At 44.8% G+C, this 16,229-nt stretch overlaps 1 pseudogene; it reads right to left on the reverse strand.

Moving 5' to 3' along the window:
- Positions 1 to 307: 307 nt before the first annotated feature.
- Positions 308 to 15,152, reverse strand: LOC135515448 (ceramide kinase-like; annotated as a pseudogene).
- Positions 15,153 to 16,229: the final 1,077 nt, after the last annotated feature.

Here is a 16,229-nt window from a genome sequence, read left to right on the forward strand (position 1 = left end):
CTCATTGTGGGTATGGGTCTCCATAATCTCAGAAACCTGAACTAAAATCTTGCATAATTGTGTCAGATATCAGATACTCGCTAACAGTAAGTTCTGGGGGGGAGATGCATCAAGTAAGATACTTGACTGAGAAGGGAAAGCACCATGTGATAGCTTATATATCTTGTCAAAACCGCAACCTGATGCTAATTCTCATCAAATAAATGGGAAGTCAAATACGTGACAAATTGACTTTAATTTTTTTTTATGTTATACTTAAAAACGTTTTTTTAATGCAGGACATTCATGTGTGGTTACAGGGTGAGAGTTAAAAGGCCCAAATGCAGGACTTTCTAGCACAATTCGGGACAGTTGCTTGCCACGAGAGATTTGATCCTATTATGGTCCCTCTTTCAACACCTCGGGCAAATAGTCTGATCAGCAGGCAGTGAACACTGTAGAGAGACACACAGAAGGACAGCTACACATTTATCAACATAATGAGTGTTCGTTTCCAGTCTGACTTTACGGTCCATATCACAGATGTAAAACTAATGGAATGCAGATCAAGTTCCAAGTTCAGAAACTTTATTGCCCATTTTAGAGTAAAAATGGAGATTGGTATTTAGATTTCATGTGGTTTGGTGACAGAAACACTGGTGATGGGACTTGGAATGGTCCGTTAGTAGTGAGACAGTTGTTAATGCGGTATGGAGACCCCGACTTTAATAAAAATTCAACTCAGATGATGCTGCAAGGACCATACAGATTTTATTTTCCAGTCAGTCACACTGGTGATTCAAATAATATTTGAATAGGCCCAACTGTGCATGCACTGCCCATCAGGCAATCCAGACAGACGCAACCAAACACTTAACCATATTTACTTTAAAAAATATACTATTGAAGTCACCTACTAATATTGTGTCTAAGCAGTGAAAGAAAGCAGCCAACTTCTCTCCGTCTTCTTTTTTTCTTTATTTTTGGGGTGAGATCGGGGTTATCACCATCAATTATCTCAGTCGCTCATTTGCTGACTCATTCCAAGAACAATTACTAGAGAGGAAAAAGGCAATAAATGAATGGACTTGTATTTTAATTAAAAGGGAGTAGGCTCTTAACAGTGGAAGGGATATTAAATTAGATAAACTAGAATTACACAGCCATGCCTCATTGGCAAAGTATAATGGAGCATAAAGTAAATGATGTGTTCAGGAGGAAAGCCACTGTTGTACTATATAAAGACCTCTACTGAAATTGTGGTGGTGGAGGGAGAGCCACCATCATGCTATAAAAATATCTCGACTGATGTGGTGGTGGTGGAGGGAGAGCCACCATCATGCTTTAAAAAGATCTCTACTGATGTTGTGGTGGTGGAGGGAGAGCCACCATCATGCTTTAAAAAGATCTCTACTGATGTTGTGGTGGTGGAGGGAGAGCCACCATCATGCTATAAAAAGATCTCTACTGATGTTGTGGTGGTGGAGGGAGAGCCACCATCTACTGATGTTGTGGTGGTGGAGGGAGAGCCACCATCATGCTATAAAAAGATCTCTACTGATGTTGTGGTGGAGGGAGGGCCACCATCATGCTATAAAAAGATCTCTACTGATGTTGTGGTGGAAGATATGGGACCACTGTGTGTGTGTGTGTGTGTGTGTGTGTGTGTGTGTGTGTGTGTGTGTGTGTGTGTGTGTGTGTGTGTGTGTGTGTGTGTGTGTGTGTGTGTGTGTGTGTGTGTGTGTGTTTGCGCGTGGGTAAACCTCAAATAGCTAAATCTCTTAACAAAACCAACAGATTCAAATTATGAATAGCGTACCAGACATGTATAGCCGCATGAGGCATGATCTCCTCATCACAGTTCCAGTTGCTATGGCCTGTGTCGTAGCTGGGATGGGCCGTACAGACCTGGTTACAGATCTTCTTCCCGCTGGTCTCACTCGGGTCCACCTCTGAGATCACATTGCTGTGCTTCGGAACAAACCGGATCTTCCGCACACGGTGCACCTCCATGAAGGACATGTCAAACTGTGGAGGGAGGGATGGAGGGAAGTTAGGGGAGGGAGGAATGGAGAGAGGGAGGGATGGATGGATGGATAGAGGTAGCAATAAGGAGAAGGGAGTAAAGACAAGAGGGGGTGGATAGAGAGTAGGGAAAAGAGGCAGAAAAGAAGGGGTCAATCAACAATGCCAAAGATCTCAATCTTTCACTGCCCCAGAAAACAATCTCTTTATCCCCCCATCACTACTCAGTTCTACTCCACAGACTGTCTGAGAGGAGAGGAGCGATTTATTCTCCATCAGACTTACTTTATGACTGGGCCTGGTTAGTATTCACACCAAGTTTCCCCTAAAAAGCTTTTTGTCAAAACTATGAATACACCTAGTGGCCTCTCACTCCTTGTTTCTCTCCTTGGTGGATGGGCTATGCAGATATAACAGAGGTATAATGCAATTAACATCCTACCATCCCACGTGTGCGTGTAGGAGGATGATGCAAGCTATCCAGAGCACTTTGTAGAATTGGGATATCACTTTGTAGAATTGGGATATTTACGAAAAGTGAGAGAGCAAGAGTGGGAAGCAAGAGCATGTCTGAATTGAGGTATACCCCGATTTAGAAAGAGCTGTGTCAGCAAACTAAACCATGAGGTGTGCAAGCAAAGTACAGGGAAACTCTCTCCCACTCAATCTCCATCTCTCTGTGAAAGCTGAGTAACCCATGACATGCAGTACATGGGAGTGACTGAGTGAGTAAGTGACTGAGTGAGTAAGTGACTGAGGCATTCTCCATCTCCTCCTGAACTCCTTGTGACTTTCAAAAGTTTTACTGGCTTGATCCATAGTACATTACCTGAGATTAATATGGTTTGGAAAAAATCTGTACTTACTTAGCAAGTAACTTTGCTAAATCTTCTAACTTTTGGGGGGGAAGGGGTGATATCCCCCTCTGATTGAATCTCTTACATTTAATTATCTTTTATGATTGCCTATGTCAAAATCAATAAATAATAGCAAAACAATTCTCATTAACAACTCAAAGAGTTCCCTACATGGTCATCCTTGTTGGTGTCGGAGGAAGTCGAGGCGGGAAGCCTCGCGTACTAGGATGAGGTCCGTGGTGCCATCAGCCAGGTTGGCAGAGGGCAACAGGCAGAGCCGGTCCTGACCTCCCTGGGGCCCTAAACAAAAATTCTGCTAAAGGGCCCTCCTACCTGAACCGTGAGCCATGTAAACCATTTGCCATTGCTACACAGTCACACCTGATCCCCCAGTGCTCCCACTACAATCCCCCTCCTTTAAAACAGTTTGCTCCACCTGTCAATCTAAGAATAGGTAGACCTATACAGACAAAGGTATAAACAAACAATTTTAATGAATAGAATATTTTCTATAGAATCTTAAGATAAGTGAATATTAACGTGAACATATAAGAAATTGTAGAAAATATCAAACGTAGAAAATAATCAAATATAACACTGAGCTTTGGCTCTGCTGCCTGGTAATTAGTCCAGTCCTCACAGTATTATACAATTAGCTTTCTATACAATGGAAACATAAGCCTATAGGCTCTGGCTGCAGCTGTATGTCTTAAAATAGTCAAATAAAACCTATACAGCTGTGTGAATAGCTTTGGCTATACAATGTAAACATAAACCTATAGGCTCTGGCTGCAGCTACATGTCTCAAAATAGTAAAATAAAATACAGTTGTGTGAATAGCTTTGGTTCACTCTGCAGATTGGGCATTTCCAGCATCAGCACCAGTCTATCTGGACTGTCTGGAAGAAATTGAGAAAGTATGTCACATAGTTAGTTAAGCAGTCATTTACACAAATGCACTTCTGCCATACAATCTTAAATGTTACGAAGAATGTAAGCATTTCAATTGTTTGAATTAAAATCTTACCATCAAAATATTCCTCTTCTGCACAAAAATCATCAATGATGTCATCATAGGACATGTGTTTCCCCACATCATGGTTTATGCTCATGATGGCCAGACCACTCAAACGTTCCTGTGACATGGAATACCTCAGGTTCTCACATTGGATGATGCTGGAGAGACGAAGCATGTATGGGGAGTAAAACTTTTAATAAAGAATGGACATGGAACGAGACAAAAAACGAATCATACAGACAAAAAAACAATTAATGCAGAAGCGGGGAACGGAGGGGGGAGCGGGAGAAGATGTGACAGTATCCCCCCTCTAAGGGCGCCACCAGGTGTCCCACCTGGGCAAACCGGCCGAGGCATGGGCGCTGCGCAAGACGGTTGGGGCTTGGAAGCGTGAGAGTCTGGCGAGCCGTGTGAGGCATGGAAGCCCAACGATCCGGCTGAGGCAAGACGCCTGTCAATCTCGCTGCAGAGGGGGAGCCCAAAGATCCGGTGGAGTGTGAAGTTTGATGGGAAGCCGCTGAGCCAACCGAGGCACGGAAACCGCTTGAGCCAGCCAGGGCGTGAAAGCCCGACGTGCTGGCTTAGGCACCCCCGGGTCCATCGACGGCGGAATCCACCCCGACGTCACCAACAAAACAAAAAGCAAACAAAAAAGACTTCTGGACCAGCCGGACGAACAAGAACTGACAATCCGGCTGAGGCCCGACGGGAACAGACGTGTCACAGGTAGCTTTTGATGAGCTTTAATTTTGAAAAGCTCCTCTCTGCCGATGCTACTGTTACTGGTAGGGTGACTGCAATTCTTAGGGCTATCCAAAGGTTAGACTAGAGTTCCTCCAGGTTTTTCCTCACAGAGAAAGGAAAGCAGCTCAAAGGCAGTCATCTTATCTGATGGAAGATCAGGTAAATTCTGAACATCTGGACATCTGAGAGGCAGTGCGGAAGTTCAGCAGCACTCCATATTTGGTTTTTCACCTGGTTGAGTGTTTCAAAACTCTCATCCATGAATATCACAGCAGTGACATGAAGTAGTTGACTTGAAGGTTTTTCAGTGCATCAGTCACTGGTTCATCAGCAACCTCATTGACAAAATGCCTCTTGCTGTTTCTCAGTCTCTTCTCTTTCAGAACATCCTCCACATTCATTTCTTCAAAAATGCTTTTGGCTGTTGTCTGGGTCACAGAGAATCCAGTTTCCCAGTATGTAGTGGGGGAGGCCTTTGCATTTGAGATTAAATTCACTGCGAATTTACTGAATTGAGACATATTGGAGGAGCTTGTTCACCTTGTTTGTCATTGTCAGTATCTCACACCATACGACACAGCAAATCAATAAGCGGTAGGACCCAACTTCCTCTGCAAGTGCTTGTGCCTCCACTTTGGCCACAGGATCGTTGATCATCTGTCTGGCTTCCAGTAATACCTCCCGAACCTCAGAAGCCTGATACCTGATTGCATGAACACTTTGGAGCCTACTCTCCCATCTTGTGTCACTCCATGACTTCACAGTTATGTTCACGTGTTTCTTAAAAACACTCTTAAGTGTGAATCTCTGAATGCTAGGCTTCTGCATCTTTTAAAGATTTGGCAGCATCTGCAATGATAAGGTTTAGAGTATGTGCTCCACATGGGACGATTTCTTTGAGCAGTCTGGTTTGTACTCCTTGGTGCTTGCCCTTCATGTTTGGCCCCATTATCATAAGCTTGCCCTCTGCAATCTTCAAATGGAATCTTCAGCTCGTTCAGCTTATCTAAGATGACAGTGGACAGGTTCAAGCCTGTTGTAAACCTCAACATTCACAAAGCCGAGGAAGTGCTCCTTGATCTCTGTCTTTCCCTTTAAAGCCACACTTCTCAGAATAATTTACATTTTCTCCTGGTGACCAATGTCAGGTGTACAGTCCAAGATGTTGAAGAAGTACTTTGAGTCTCTTACTTGAGTCACTCACAATCTATATCAGCTCAATCTGTGTGTGCTTCCCAAGGTAATGAGCATGTGTCTCTCCATCTTTACTTTTGCTGAGAAGATTTTCCATAATGGGGTCAAATTTGCTAGTAATTCAACCTCTTTTAGGAAGTTTCCATTATCTGATTGGAAGAGGTTGTCTGATGAACCCCTGAATGCCAGGCTTCTTTCAGCCAGAGACTCAGTGATACTTATTAAATGTGTAAGGACATCCCGCCATCTCTTTCTTTCAGCCTCCAAAATTGTCATTTGTATCTGGTCGAGAGTCTGTCCCGACTTCGGCGCAGATCAAGTTCTCTCCACGTAATCATATTGTTTGTGTGTTAAACCTCGTGATACTCCCCATCCCGGATCCGGGATTGTGAATAAAGCCTCAGGCTCATTAGCATAACGCAACGTTAACGATTTCGAATCGCAAATAAAATGAAAATTAACGAATCGCAAATAAAATGAAAATAATGCGCCTGCTCTCAAGCTTAGCCTTTTCTTAACAACACTGTCATCTCAGATTTTCAAAATATGCTTTTGAACCATAGCAAATCAATCATTTGTGTAAGAGTATTGCAAGCTAGCTTAGCATTTTGAGTAGCATTTAGCACGCAACATTTTCACAAAAACCAGATAACCAAATAAATAAAATCATTTACCTTTGAAGAGCTTCAGATGTTTTCAATGAGGAGACTCTCAGTTACATAGCAAATGTTCAGTTTTTCCTGAAAGAATCTTTGTGTAGGAGAAAGCGCTCCGTTTTGTACATCACATTTGGCTACCGAAACGAACCGAAAATTCAGTCACCAAAACGTCAAACTTTTTCCGAATTAACTCCATAATATCGACCGAAACATGGCAAACGTTGTTTAGAATCAATCCTCAAGGTGTTTTTCACATATCTCTTCATTGATATGCAGTTCGTGGAAGCCTGCTTTCCCCTCAGAATCGCATGGAAAAATACCAGCAGCTGAAAATGACGCACCAATTTCAACGGAGGACACCGGGCGGACACCTGGAAAATGTAGTCTCTTATGGTCAATCTTCCAATGATATGCCTACAAATACGTCACAATGCTGCAGACACCTTGGGGAAACGATAGATAGGGCAGGCTCATTCCTCTCGCATTCACAGCCATATAAGGAGACAATGGAAAACAGAGCCTCAAAAATCCTGCTCATATCCTGGTTGCCGTTTCATCTTGGTTTTGCATGTAGCTCCCGTTCTAGGGCACCCACAGACAATATCTTTGCAGTTCTGGAAAATTCAGAGTATTTTCTTTCCAAAGCTATCAATTATATGCATAGTCAACCATATTTTTTGTGATAAAATATCTTGTTTAAAACGGGTACGTTTTTCATCCAAAAATGAAATTGCGCCCCCAGAGTTTCAAGAGGTTAAGGGCGACCCTCATGGTGTTTCAGAATGGCAGTCAGAATTTCAGAATGATATTTGAGCAGTCATTCACGCCTTCCTTTATTATTTTGTAGTCTTTTGTAGAAAAGAGCTTACAGCTAAAACAATACACAACTTGCTCAGCTCATCTTTCCCCCATTTGACAGCTGTCTCAAATAATAAGCCTGAATGGATACCTCTTCTAGACTTGTCTTTAGGGTAAGAAAAATCCAGTCCTGGTTTGAATGGACCACTGAGCACTAACTCAGTCCTCATAAAGTCTGTTAAGACTGGGGGCCAATCTGCTGGGGCATTTTGTGGAGCAGCAACTGTTCTATTGCGGTCTGAGCTGCTAGTATCTGATGCTGGCTGTACACCTCCGGTTTGTGCTAGTACTGGCTGAGGCTGGATGTGGATCAACTGTGAGAAACGTAAGCATAGCACCTGTAAATTATAGATAACGATACTATTATTAATTTTATCAGCTGCATCAGGCCCATTCAAACTGGCTCCCCCAGATTTCCTTTTATACATTTTCAAATATAAAATAGTATTTTTACTATGGCTTGGCTGAGTAATTTGGAGAGATGTGATTCCATATTGCCCAGTATGCCCAGCTAATCAACATTTTTAATTCAATATATAAATGTATAAATCAATAGTTAATGTCAATCCATTGCTTTCCATCTTGAATTAGTCCAGAGTTGTAACTAAACCTTGACTGAGTGACTAGATAAGAATTTTCTTGTTTTAAAATGATGTGCTCCTATGAGGAGTACCGTCACTCCCATATATTTTCTGGACTGGTCCCCACAGAGGTTGCTGCTGGAAAGCGCGAGGTTCATTTCGTGCACGCACATATGAACGCATGTTCACGCGCAACACGGTTATCTTTTCCGAGCTGCAGTTTAAAAACACCATTGTCCGTTGGCGTTTGTCAAACGTAATAAATAGTTTTATTTCACTCTCACTTTTGTTAGGCACAAGGTCACAGAACACAGCCTTGGAAGTGGCTGGCAAGCAAGCATGACACAGACAGACCAAGCGATGCACTACCCAGCTAGGTTAGCAAGACAGACAGACTAGAGAGAGATGCACTGCAAGCTAGCACATCAACTTAACATTACTGTTATTTGCTGACATCAAACTTGGAGAGGAGAGAACACAATTGCCTGATTGCTGTTCCCACAATTCACTCTCATGGTGTTTTGTTCTCTCTTTTCGTGTCCAGAAGGATACTTCCACTTCATCCTCTCATTGACACCCGCTTTGACACAAGGGGGAGGCGGGCCCTAGCGTAATTTGCAGGGCCCTACTTGCGTAGTGAGTGTATAGGGCCACCCGGTTCTGGCAACAGGCCTCTTGGGCTGCAAGGACAGGCACAGCTCATGCCGGCAGTGTTGATTGCTAGGAACTTCCCCCGGATCAACCGCCATACACAATCACCACTCGCCTCTATAAACGCAAGGAGTTGATCGATTAAATGTGTCATTCCTTTGGGGAAATTCTTCCTGCATTGCTGTGCCTGTAATACAGGAAGTACCAGCGACTCACTCAATACGGAAGTATTGATAACGTGGATGCTACACTACAGGACTGTTTTGCTAGCACAGACTGGAATGTGTTCCGTGATTCATTTAAAGGCATTGATTAATACACCACCTCAGTCATCGGCTTCATCAATAAGTGCATTGATGATGTCGTCCCCACAATGACTGTACATACATATCCCAACCAGAAGTCATGGATTACAGGCAACATCTGCATCGAGCTAAAGACTAGAGCTGCCGCTTTCAAGGAGTGGGAGACTAATCCGGACGCTTATAAGAGATACCGCTATGCCCTCAGACGAACCATCAGACAAGCAAAGCTTCAATTCAGGATTAAGATTGAATCCTACTACACCGGCTCTGACGCTCGTCAAATGTGGCAGGGCTTGAAAACTATTACGGACTACAAAGCGAAACCCAGGCGTGAGCTGCCCAGTGACGCGAGCCTACCAGACGAGCTAAATGCCTTTTATGTTCGCTTCAAGGAAAGCAACACTGAAGCATGCACAAGAGCACCAGCTGTTCTGGATGACTGTGATAACGCTCTTGGTAGCCGATGTTAACAAAACCTTTAAACAGGTCAACATTCACAAAACTGCTGGGTCTGACGGATTACCAGGACCTGTACTCAAAGCATGCTTGTACCAACTGTCCAACTAAGTCCATAGTTCCGGGTTGGAGCGAGCGGTCGCATCGACACTTCGGTCCGCAGGTAGTATAACTTTTCATTACATTTCATTATAGTACAACGGTTTGATTTGTCTAATCTTAGCAATTTCTTCTTAGCTAGCTACATAGCCGTCTTTGTATCAAAGATAATTGCGTAATTATCGTATTTCGTCGTCCTAACGTAGTCTACACTGCTTTCTGCCCAGCAACTAGCTAACGTCCACTAGCACAGCAGCTAGCTAACGTCCACTAGCACTGTAGAAACTATTACACTCAACGACTCGATTAGTGTAGTGTTAGCTAGCTACATAGTTGTCTTTGCTGTCTTCGTATCCAAGGTAATTGTGTAGTTTAGAGTGTGTAGACTTAGAGTGATTATCTTAATTTACCGAGGTTAGCTAGCCAGCTATTTGTCGTCCTTAACGTAGGAGTCACTGCTAGCTAGCTAGCCAACAGCTAGCCAACGTCTTCCGAATTGAACTTCAACAACCCGGTCAACATTCCGCCTCGCTCCACAGGTAGTATCACATTCTCATTTCACTTCATTACAGTACAACGGTTTGATTTGTTTGATCGTAGCTAGCTAGCTACATAGCCGTCTTTGTATCTAAGACAATTGTGTAGTCTGGAGCGATTTTCTAGGTTAGCTAGCCAGCTATTGTCGTTCTTTTAACGTAACGTTACGTAATCAACACTGCTAGCTAGCCCCCGAATAGCAGCACTGTAGAAACTATTACACTCGACGGAACGACTTGATTAGTGTAGTGTCAACAACGTAGCCACTGCCAGCTAGCCTACTCCAGCAGTACTGTATCATTTCAATCATTTTAGTCAATAAGATTCTTGCTACGTAAGCTTAACGTTCTGAACATTCGATAAGTGTAGTCCACTTGTCATTCCAATCTCCTTTGCATTAGCGTAGCCTCTTCTGTAGCCTGTCAACTATGTGTCTATCTATCCCTGTTCTCTCCTCTCTGCACAGACCATACAAACGCTCCACACCGCATGGCCGCGGCCACCCTAATCTGGTGGTCCCAGCGCGCACGACCCACGTGGAGTTCCAGGTCTCCGGTAGCCTCTGGAACTGCCGATCTGCGGCCAAGAAGGCAGAGTTCATCTCAGCCTATGCCTCCCTCCAGTCCCTCGACTTCTTGGCACTGACGGAAACATGGATCACCACAGACAACACTGCTACTCCTACTGCTCTCTCTTCGTCCGCCCACGTGTTCTCGCACACCCCGAGAGCTTCTGGTCAGCGGGGTGGTAGCACCGGGATCCTCATCTCTCCCAAGTGGTCATTCTCTCTTTCTCCCCTTACCCATCTGTCTATCGCCTCCTTTGAATTCCATGCTGTCACAGTTACCAGCCCTTTCAAGCTTAACATCCTTATCATTTATCGCCCTCCAGGTTCCCTCGGAGAGTTCATCAATGAGCTTGATGCCTTGATAAGCTCCTTTCCTGAGGACGGCTCACCTCTCACAGTCCTGGGCGACTTTAACCTCCCCACGTCTACCTTTGACTCATTCCTCTCTGCCTCCTTCTTTCCACTCCTCTCCTCTTTGACCTCACCCTCTCACCTTCCCCCTACTCACAAGGCAGGCAATACGCTGACCTCATCTTTACTAGATGCTGTTCTTCCACTAACCTCATTGCAACTCCCCTCCAAGTCTCCGACCACTACCTTGTATCCTTTTCCCTCGCTCTCATCCAACACTTCCCACACTGCCCCTACTCGGATGGTATCGCGCAACCTTCGCTCTCTCTCCCCGCTACTCTCATCTTTCCATCCTATCATCTCTTCCCTCTGCCATACCTTCTCCAACCTATCTCCTGATTCTGCCTCCTCAACCCTCCTCTTCCCTTTCTGCATCCTTTGACTCTCTATGTCCCCTATCCTCCAGGCCGGCTCGGTCCTCCCCTCCCGCTCCGTGGCTCACGACTCATTGCGAGCTCACAGAACAGTGCTCCGGGCAGCCGACGGAAATGGAGGAAAACTCGCCTCCCTGCGGACCTGGCATCCTTTCACTCCCTCCTCTCTACATTTTCCTCCTCTGTCTCTGCTGCTAAAGCCACTTTCTTCCACTCTAAATTCCAAGCTCTGCCTCTAACCCTAGGAAGCTCTTTGCCACCTTCTCCTCCCTCCTGAATCCCTCCTCCCCCCTCCTCCTCTCTGCAGATGACTTCGTCAACCATTTTGAAAAGAAGGTCGACGACATCCGATCCTCAAGTCAAACACACCGCTGGTTCTGCTCACACTGCCCCCCTGTGCTCTGACCTCTTTCTCCTCTTCCAGATGAAATCCTTCTCAACAACCTCCCGCTCCCTATCCCTCTGCCATTTCCGGAGACCTTCTCCCTTACCTTCTCCAACTCATCCCTGATCTCGTCTTCCGTCTTCAAGAGAGCGAGAGTTGCACCCTTCTGCCTCACTCAATCCCTCCGATGTCAACAACTACAGACCAGTATCCCTTTCTGCATCCAAAACTCTTGAACTCTCTATCTCCCCTATCTCTCCAGAATGACCTTCTTGATCCAAATCAGTCAGGTTTCAAGGTCATTCTCCCCTCCGCTCCCGTGGCTCGACTCGACTCATTGCTAGAGCTCACAGAACAGTGCTCCGGGCAGCCGGCGGAAATGGAGGACAAAGGTGGCGTGAGAATCTGTCTCCTGCTCACGGACCACTGGTGTCATCTCTGTTCTACCCCTCCTCTCTACATCACTTGGCTCTGTCATCCTCACATGGTCTCTCCTGCTTGCTAAAGCCACTTTCTTCCACTCCAGGTAAATTCCAAGCATCTGCCCACCTCTAACCCTAGGGAAGCTCTTTGCCACCTTGATCTCCACGGTCCCTCCTGAATCCTTGGCGTCCTGGACCCCCTCCCTCCCTCATCTGCAGATGACTCCGCAGAGTACGCCCCTGCAACCATTTTGAAAAGAAGGTCATCTCCCGTCGACATCCGATCCTCGTTTGCTTAAAACCCTCAACTCATCGAACGCCGCAGCCCGTCTGGTGTTCAACCTTCCCAAGTTCTCAACCCCGCTCCTCCGCTCTCTCCACTGGCTTCCAGTTGAAGCACACTGCCCTACCCTGTGCTCTGACCTCTTTCTCCCCTCTCTCTCCAGATGAAATCTCGCTTCTTGTGACGATGACGCCATCTCAATCACCACTTTCCATGGACAACAACCTGCCCGCTCATCACTACCCTAAACCCCCTCCTCTCTTCTCCAGACCATTTCCGGAGACCTTCTCCCTTACCTCACCTCGCTCATCAACTCCTATAGCCTATAGGGAGGAGGTCAGAGAACTGGCAGTGTGGTGCCAGGACAACAACCTTTCCCTCAACGTGAGCAAGACTAAGAAGCTGATCGTAGACTACAGGAAAAGGTGGCCCGAATAGGCCCCCATTAACATCGACGGGGCTGTAGTGGAGCAGGTCGAGGGTTTCAAGTTCCTTGGTGTCCACATCACTAACGAACTATCATGGTCCAAACATACCAAGACAGTCGTGAAGAGGGCATGACAACAGCCCAGTACATCACTGGGGCCAAGCTTCCTGCCATCCAGGACCTATATAATATGTGATGTGAGAGGAAAGCGCATAAAATTGTCAGAGACTCCAGAAACCCAAGTTATAGACTGTTTTCTCTGCTACCGTACGGCAAGCAGTACCGGAGCGCCAAGTCTAGGACCAAAATTCTCCTTAACAGGTTCTACCCCCAAGCCATAAGACTGCTGAACAATTCATAAAATCGCTACCGGACAATTTACATTGATTACCCTCCTTTTGTACACTGCTCCTACTCACTGGTGGTTTGTTACCTATGCATAGTCACTTCGCCCCCACTTACATGTACAGATTACCTCAACTAGCCTGTACCCTCGCACACTGACCGGTGCCCCCCGCCTTGTTATTGTTATACTTATTGTGTTACTTTTTAATATAGCCTAGTTGGTAAATATTTTCTTCTTCTTGAACTGCACTGTTGGTTAATGGCTTTTAAGGGCTTGTAAGTAAGCATTTCTGTCACGGATCCCTTCAGAACTTTCATTGCGCACACCTGTCCCCTATTCCCACTGATTTGTACTGGTATAAGTGTGCCCTTTGGTTTCCATTGGGCTGTTGATTATTGTTACAATGTCCGTTGGTGTGTGTGAGTACCTGTGCTGTGAGTTTTGGGCTTTCGTGCCCTTGTGGATTGCGCATATGATTACGGGTCTCGTCCTAGGTGTTAATCATTGTGCGCGTGTGTCTTTATTCGAGGTACTCCTCGCTCTTTTGTTTGGGTTTCAAACCTGTGTTTTGTATACGTGTTTGTTTGGTCTTTGTCCCCGTGCTCTCACACGGCACACCGGAATTTGGGACGTAATTTTCAAAAACTATTACGCATTCCTGCGCCTGTCTCCTGAATCACTGTTATCAACGTGACAATTTCACTGTAAAGTCTACACTTGCTGTAATTGGCGCATGTGACAAATAAAGTTTGATTTGATTTGTAGAATGCTAGTAAAATATAAACACTCTTGTTAACTCTTTGGGGTACTCTAAAATCAGGAACGAGGCAGGACAAAATATGTGTTATTACACTCTTGTGATTCCACTAGGTAACACTCAGGTGAATCAAAGTCTTCTGCCATTCAATTAGTGGTTGAGTGGTTTAATGGGGATATACAGTAACTCCAAAATGCCTAAGTGTTTTACAATATTATATCTAATCGCAGGGGGAATATTATGTGATCCGAGGCCATAAAAGCTTAATTCTTCTTCTTATCTCATATAACAAAATCACAGGAGCTAAAACCTGAACCAACATGAAGTCCACAGGGATTAAAAAACAAATCATTGGGTGTGTGTCCCATTTAATTGGAGGGTAAATGATTAGATGTCTTAAAAACGACCAATCTGATTATGATGAGACATTTACAAACTTTATTATGGGACTTGGCATTGTCTTAGGTCGGGAACCTCTCAAGTGTCCCTCACACATTAGTATTTTGGGAGGCTTGTTTTCAACGAGGCACCCAGCCGGTGTCTTGCCCCATTGTTTAAGCAGTTGTTGGAGATTTCCTTGCCAAAATGAGCGCAACAAGTTCCCCGCCAACTCTGATTAGTAGGGTTCGGTCTCCCTCTGTGTGTTTTGTGTGTGCGCGCGTGTGTGTCCCAGCTCCACAGGAACCTGTCGCCTCAGCCAGCGCTCCAGCCAGCCTCTACAGAGAAGCCTGAAATTAACACCAATTAGAGTCCCAGGAGAGGAGAAAAGGGATCTCTCTGTGGCTCTCAGTAAACATGACTTATTCTTCTATCTGCTGCTCGGAATAAACAAATGCTGGATGAGAAGAGAGTTTCCCATTTCCCAATAGTGGGGACTGTAGTGTGTGTATGTGCGGTGTTAGTGGGTTTTGGGGGGTAGATAATGGTTTGTGATGAGAAGAGTGGGCTGTGTGTGTGTGTGTGTGTGTGTGTGTGTGTGTGTGTGTGTGTGTGTGTGTGTGTGTGTGTGTTCAACACCAAACAGTCTACTCTGACTGTCTGTAGGGTGTCATGGCAGTGACAGACAGACAGAGAGACGGACAGGAAGGACATCATGCTTATTGCTGGATAATAGGCAGCTTTATTAACAGACATGGCAACCGGGAAAAGACTACACACAGCACAGACTTACAGAGGGATATAACCTCTTACCCTTGTCAGAGTCCTCTTCAGCCATCTAGTAGACATGATCCCCTAAGAGGGGCTGCCTATTGTTGGCAACCTGCTCACAGATATGGCACACAGTTCTGCACTTTACCTTGTCTCTAAGGTCCCCCAGGTTTGTCCTCAGTGGGCAGGAAAGCGACAGTCCCTTCATAATACTGATGGGTCAGGAACATCATTAGACCTGCAACAGAAGCAGTGTGTGGCTTTGGAAATCATGATGGTGACATTGTGTGAAATATTTCATGAGTTTCTCCACTCATTCCTCCTTTCTCTGTTGGTCATATTTGAAAAAAAAAAATCAATTACATAACATAGTTACTAATAATAATTTCCATTCTTACATTGTTTGACTGCAATTGTAACTACATTTTAATAATGTGGTAATTACATTGTAATAACAATTATAACTCCATTATTTAAATGAGAGATCGTATCTGGGAGGCCCCATCCAGCACTTCCTTTCGCAGTCCGCCAGGAGGTCTCCGTAGAAACCGTATCCGAGCAGCGAGACATACCTGAGGAAGGTGTTGTTGTGACGGACAGAACACACGTCCATGAGTTGGGAGTCACCTGGAGGAGGAACAAACAGAACAGACAGAAAGGGCCTTATTCAACGGGTTGGAATAATGTCACAGAGCACTCAAAATAGAATAGTATTGGAGTCAGATTTGGGGTGAAATCCAATTCAACATCAGTTCCCCCCCCCCCCGTAACACTGCTGCTAATCTCTGTTACTTTCTATGCATAGTCACTTTAATAACCCTACCTACATGTACATATTATTGACTCTGTACCGGTACCCCCTGTATATAGTCCATCTATTGTTATTTACTGCTGCTCTTTAAGTTGTTATTCTTATCTCTTACTTTTTTTAAAGGTATTTTCTTAAATCTGCATTGTTGGTTAAGGGTTTGTAAAGTAAGCATTTCACTGTAAGGTCTACACCGGTTGTATGTGACAAATAACATTTTAATCGATTTTTTATTAGGCAGAAAAGAGGTGATATGTATCAGAGCCAAAGAAAGATATCATAGCCAATGGATCTGTCTGGGTCTGGTCAATTAGCACTCACTACACAGTAAATGAG

Source organism: Oncorhynchus masou, chromosome 27 (genome assembly GCF_036934945.1).
Source record: "Oncorhynchus masou masou isolate Uvic2021 chromosome 27, UVic_Omas_1.1, whole genome shotgun sequence".
Lineage (NCBI taxonomy): Eukaryota > Metazoa > Chordata > Actinopteri > Salmoniformes > Salmonidae > Oncorhynchus > Oncorhynchus masou.